A 7,014-nucleotide genomic window follows, 5' to 3' on the forward strand; every position below is an offset into this window, starting at 1 on the left:
CGGTAACCCCCGATACTCTGAAACTTATCCAAAACGACCCGAACCATTCCGGTGTCCGAATGTAGCCTTCCAATATATGAATCTTTATGTCTCGACCATTTCGAGACTCCTTGTCATGTCCGTGATCTCATCCGGGACTCCGAACAACCTTTAGTACATCAAATCAAATAAACTCATAATACGACTCGTCATTGAATGTTAAGCATGCGGACCCTACGGGTTCGAGAACTATGTAGACAAGACCGAGACACATCTCCGGTAAATAACCAATAGCGGAACCTGGATGCTCATATTGGTTCCTACATATTCTACGATGATCTTTATCGGTCAAACCGCACAACAACATACGTTGTTCCCTTTGTCATCGGTATGTTACTTGCCCAAGATTCGATCGTCGGTATCATCATACCTAGTTCAATCTCATTACTGGCAAGTCTCTTTACTCGTCCCGTAATGCATCGTCCCGCAACTAACTCAATAGTCGCATTGCTTGCAAGGCTTATAGTGATGTGCATTACTGAGAGGGCCCAGAGATACCTCTCCGACAATTGGAGTGACAAATGCCAATCTCGATCTATTCCAACTCAACAAATACCATCGGAGACACCCGTAGAGCATCTTTATAATCACCCAATTACGTTGTGACGTTTGATAGCACACTAAGTGTTCCTCTGGTATTCGGGAGTTGCATAATCTCTTAGTCATAGGAACATGTATAAGTCATGAAGAAAGCAATAGCAATAAACTAAACAATCATAGTGCTAAGCTAACGGATGGGTCTTGTCCATCTCATCATTCTCTAATGATCTGATCCCGTTCATCAAATGACAACACATGTCTATGGCTAGGAAACTTAACCATCTTTGATTAACGAGCTAGTCTAGTAGAGGCATACTAGGGACACTCTGTTTGTCTATGTATTCACACATGTAGTAAGTTTCCGGTTAATACAATTCTAGCATGAATAATAAACATTTATCATGATGTAAGGAAATATAAATAACTACTTTATTATTGCCTCTAGGGCATATTTCCTTCATATTCACCCCGCGACCAACAACCACAAGCCTGAAGGCTCTGACAATGAAGTCGTCAACATATCAATAATGAGCAGTTTGCTAGTTTGTTGTTTGTTCTATGCTTTATATAAGCAAATCAAAATAGATGTTGCATGGGTATTATGGAAACGAGGATTTGAAATGAGGAGTGTGGTTGTAATGTCTAAAAACTGAGGGGTAACCGGGTCGTGCCTGTGGACGTTTAGGGGGCTATATTTGCGTGTTCTGGTTGTAGATGCTCTTGGAGCATCTTCAATAGATGATGTGAAATACATCACCAAAAAGTAGTTGGAGTAAAATTTACATCAACAAAAAGTGTTATTTATATTACGAAAAACGTCCAACTCCAACAGATGATATAAAATAGGGCAGCCGTGAAGTAGCCACTCCAGTAGATGATATAAAAAATCATCTCAAATAAATACTTAAACAAAGTTCATGGTGATGTCGAATCAAGACTTGGCGGCTCGGGATTGGGAAGCTCTGCCGTGGTGGTTGGCGATGCATGAGGAGGGGCTCCCATGAAGACGGCCATGGCGCCTCAGGATCAAGAACCGACGGCACCGTGATATCGAATCCGACCAGATTTGAGGCGGGGGCTCCCACAGAGACGGCCATGGCAGCTCGGGATCGTGCACCGGCGGCCACATGAGTTTGAATCCGAACGGATTTGACTTGAGATGGAGGACATCATGGGATGCGAAATTGACTCGTTGGCGAGGCCGCTGGCGGCAGGGCTGGGACTCAGGGTGGCGCGAGAACATTCCACATGGCGGTTGGGGTACACGCGTTTTGCTCGGATGGCCACAGGTGATGCAAATTTGCATCACCAAGTGATGTGTTTTATATCTAGAGTAAATTTAGAGTAATTTTTTATATCTACATCATCGGTTGGAGCATCGTTTTTGGCTTGAATGATGTAAAATTTGGTTATTTATACATCCACATAATCTATTGGAGATGCTCTGATGCTCCATAATATGCTATGGACGTCTGGTCGGTTGGAGAATAGAGGTTGGAAAAACTATAGCCTTTGCGTCCTTTGCAGTAGGGACAACGAGATGGCGCCTTGATGAGGACATCCCAACCATGTGCACCACACCACCAACCATCAACGGTCCAATCACAAGAAACCGCGCAACACAAATACATGATCAGGTGAATGCTAACTTAAGTCTATCATTTGACCTTGAAAACATGGTTGTGCCTTCACCTCCTTTGTTGTTGGTTGAACTCAGGTGCGATATCAAAGAAGGCCAAACACATTTCAGTTCGTGCAAAACAATGTTTTATGGCGAGGAAACAAAGTTAGGAATTCATGAAGAATGAGTTGTTTGCTGAAGAAACATTGTTCCGATTCTGACGAAACAATGTTTTGCACAAGTTTGGATATCCCAACTTGCGAAAGATTTCCAGAACTCGAGTTTTCTATTGAAGGAAACATTGTTCGACCCCAATGAACAATGTTTGGTCGGGAACTGCCAACCACCTACAACGAGAGTTTTCCACAAGCTACCTCATTAAGTCTTGAAGCCATTTAGTCAAACAAAGCTGGTTCACTTTCACACCTAAGATGGTTCCAGAAGCTAGTTCTCTTTCACACCTATCTAGGGGGTTGTCCTGATTATAAATAGGCTAGCTCTTCCCTTTGTTGGGGACTTTTGCCATTTCTATCAAAGACCAAAGACATAGACTCCTCCTGAGATTGGAGAGCTCTTGTTACCCTTATTCTCGTGATTCCTTGAGAAATTTCTCCTAATTCGTGCTCCATGACTAGATCGTGCTGTGTGGGTAGAGTTCGTGGTTTCCCTTACGGATTACACCTATCTCGTGCTCCACGACTTGAGCGTGGTTGTCTGGGGCAGTATCGCAGGTTGTGGATCGACGAATGTTCGGATTGCAAGCTTCGGTGAGCATCCTCCTCGTCGGGTCATAATCTCTTATTTTCCATTTTTTGACTGCTTGTAGCTAGTTATCCCCATCCATTAATCGATCCTACATCGTGAAGATCAGACCTCCCCTTGAACACCCTCTTCTCCGAAGACAGTGTCGCATCATCTGGTATTCAGAGCAAGGTTTACACGGTAGGATCTATATCTTTGTTGCTAGATCTATCCTTTTTAGTTTGGTTTTCCCCGTCCTAGAGTCCAAAGCCAAAGAAGCCACAAAAAATCCAAGTCTCTGTTGCTGAGATCTAGTTGTTTGCTTTCCTCTTTGTATTTGCACCAAGTTCTATCCAAAGTTGCTACAGTTTTTCTGTGAGTCTTGTTGTTGATCTATTGTGTTGCAAAAAAAGAGCGAAAAAAGAGAGAGAAAGTGTTGAGAAACTGTGGAATCATATTCAGTTTGGTGAGAAATTTCAGAAGTTGAAGTGACAAGTGTTGCAGCTGAAACGTGGTGCAAGGATCTACAAATTTTTCTTGTTCATTTGGTTTGCATCGATTGGATCTCAGCACTAGCCCTCTGTTTTTACCCCACCCATATCCACCTAGAAACCGTCAGCTTCTTTCCTTTCATTCGCCTGTCCACTCCCGATTTGCTACTTCCGCACAGCCGCCAAGGAATCATTAGAATTTGGGTAAGCAAGAAGGTGAGCTGAGTGTTTTCCACATATATTTTTCTTTTGTCCACTTGTTCCCAAGAGTTAATATGACAGGATCCAACTCGAGTGTACATGGACATCAACATGTGGAAGATGTTCTCCCAAAAACTCGTGCGGCACTTGGTGATATGATTGAGAAGAGTATAGTTGCAGCTATGCGAAGGATGTTCGGTGGTAATCTTCCTATCACAGGTAATGGGCATCAACATCAACATAGCCCCGCTGCCTCACTGGCCGACGACAACCGGAAACGTCAAGGAAATGTCGTGGAAGAGCGGCATGAGCTTCTACCCATGGCGCCCCTGCTGTTGGTGATGAACGGACGTGTGGCGACTTTGCTGCCCCCCGTGAGGGTGGGCTGCATCGAGGAGATGCTTGCGGGCAAGGCCATGACCACCGCGGGTTTGCTGATGATCACCGGCGACGAGCGACACATGATGGTGATTCCATCTTCCTTGAAGATCTGTCCGAGCATGGTGAAGAAGATGAAGGCATGGGGGACTATGAACCCTACTCCCCGCCTTGCCATGGTGCTATTTTTGGTTGCAATGGTCTTCATTATGACCGTCGTGATTAGGATGACCGTGACAACCAAGTGAGAGTGAAGCTACATGTGCCATCATTCACGGGAAAAGAGGATTCAGATGCATATATTGAGTGGGAAGAGAAGTGTGGTCAAATATTTCGCATCCATGGTTTTTATGAAGCCAAGAGAGTTGACCTTGCTGTTATGGAGTTCTCTGGTTATGCTCTTACATGGTGGAATTAGCTGCAAGACGATCGGTTAATGTCAGGCAATAATCATATCCGCAGTTGGACTTTGATGAAGGAAGTCATGAGGCGTCGTTTTGTTCCATCATACTATGAGAGGAAATTGTACAGGCGGTTGCAGGGGCTCACTCAAGGTTCCCGCACTGTTGAGGAGTACTATAAAGAGATGGAGGTGCTGCTAATTTGGACAAGAACCCGTGAAAGTGATGAGGCGAAGATGGCGAGATTTTTACATGGGCTGAATGATGAAATATCATATTTTGTGGAGATGTTTCCTTATGATACATTACAAGATGTGATACATCAAGCTATAAGAGTTGAGAAGAAGAATATGCGTAATGGTCATACTCGTGTTTTCCAAGGCCGCACCACCACACGCTCATGGCAGCGAGCACAACAACCATATGGTTCTTAGTTTGAGGGTGCACCACCTAGACACCCACATGCCTCGACAGCTTCCTCACTTGCTATTCGCAATCAAGATAAAGGTCATCAGCTACAGCAGGAGTATCCTCTACTCCAAATCCAGAAAAGAGTTCTACACGCAGCAGCGACATTCAATGCCACAAGTGCAAAGGAAGAGGTCATATTTCTTTGGAATGTCCAAGCAAAAGAACTATGATCATCAATGAACAAGGTGAATGGGAGTCTGAAAGTGACCCGGAAGGTGGCATTGATGAAGTGGAAGAGGAGCAAGGTTGGGAAGTAGGAGGAACTATTTGATCTCATGAGGAACTTGATGGAGAAGCTTTGGTTGTATGTCGTTCACTTAACGCCCAGGTTGTGGAGGAGGAAAAGGGGCATCAACATAATCTTTTCCACACCCGTTGCCTTATAAACTCCAAGATATGTTGAGTGATTGTTGATAGTGGTAGCTGCAATAATATTGCAAGTACGAAGATGGTCGAGAAGCTCACCCACACCCATACCGCATGCAATGGCTGAATGATTGCGGCGCAATTAAGGTGATTAGCAGCATGCGGATACCAATTTCAGTAGGGACATATCAGGACGATGTTGAGTGTGATGTGGTGTTGATGCACGCTTGCCACTTGCTTCTTTGGCGACCGTGGTTGCATGACCGTGATGTGCAAATCAGCGGCCGTGCGAATCGCTTATGTTTTGTCCATAGAGGAGAAAAGTTCACTTGGCTGCCCATGACACCCGAGGAAGTCTATCTTGATGAGATGAAAAGAAAAGGAAATAAAAAGGGAGAGAGTGATCATACACAACGAGTGAGCCACCAACATAGTGAGGGCGTGTTTCCACAGCCAAAAGCTCCACAGCCAAATATGACCAAGCCCCGGGAAAAATAGGGATTAGTTATGATGGCTAGGAAAAGGGATCTTCGGGAATGGAGAGAACCTAATACTCCATTCTTTGTACTCATGTACAAGGAAACTTTATTGGCTACTAACGACTTACCCTTAACTCTTCCGAGTGTTATTTTTGATCTTTTGCAGGAGTATGAGGATGTGTTTCCCAAGGAGGTACCACCTGGGTTGCCACTGAAGCAGGGCATTGAGCACCAAATCGACTTGGTTCCAGGCGCCCCACTACCAAACCGGCCACCGTATCAAGCAAACCCAGAGGAGACGAAGGAAATTCAGAGGCAAGTAGAAGATCTTCTTAACAAAGGGTATGTAAGGAAAAGTCTTTCTCCTTGTGTTATCCCCATTCTTTTGGTTCCAAAGAAAGACGGTACCATGCGCATGTGCACTGATTGTAGATCCATTAACAACATAACAGTGAGATATCACCACTCTATTCCTAGGCTCGATGACATGCTTGATGAACTTTGTGGCTCCACCATATTTTCCAAAATCGATTTGTGAAGTGGTTACCACCAAATAAGAATAAAAGAGGGCGACGAATGGAAAAATGCTTTTAAGACAAACTTTGGCTTGTATGAATGGTTGGTTATTGTGATGCCCCGAGACCGTTGCGCCAGTTGTCTTCTAGTTATTCACCGTCTTTGCCATGTCATTCGCTTGCGTGTTGCATCATGCCATGTCATCATCCGCATTGCATTTGCATGCTTTCAAAACTTGCATCCGTCCGGGTTCCCCCAGTTCCGTCCGTTGTCCGTTCAGAGCCCAACTACACTCGCACGCACCTGCGGCATGTCCAAAATAGTATTTTATAAGTGGCCGCAAAATGTTCTCGGAATGGGATGTAAGTTGGCATCCGGTGTTGTTTTGTTGTCAGTAGGTCTCCTGCCAAATTTCATCGCATTTGGCGATCGTTTGATGCCCCAACGGATAACTATAGCAACATTATAGTCGGTCAAATCGTCGGACGTTTTCGGTCTCCGGAAACCTTGCCGGGCTGCATTTCCGTCTCTCTCTTCTCAGCCCGGGACCTCTCCTACACAGCCTAGGCCCAGCCTAGCCCCTCTTTGCTCAATGCATCGAACCCCTCATGCGCGCGTCCGAAAGCTGTCCCGGACCCGACCCGGGCAGTCATCACCGTTGGATTCAGATCATCCCCAAACATCTATAAAACATCATCATTTTCTTATTTGGACTCCCTAGCCTATTTTTCGTGATCGTCCGATGCGATCAGAGGGATGAGGTAGCCCCT

This window comes from Triticum dicoccoides, chromosome 6A (genome assembly GCF_002162155.2).
Source record: "Triticum dicoccoides isolate Atlit2015 ecotype Zavitan chromosome 6A, WEW_v2.0, whole genome shotgun sequence".
Lineage (NCBI taxonomy): Eukaryota > Viridiplantae > Streptophyta > Magnoliopsida > Poales > Poaceae > Triticum > Triticum dicoccoides.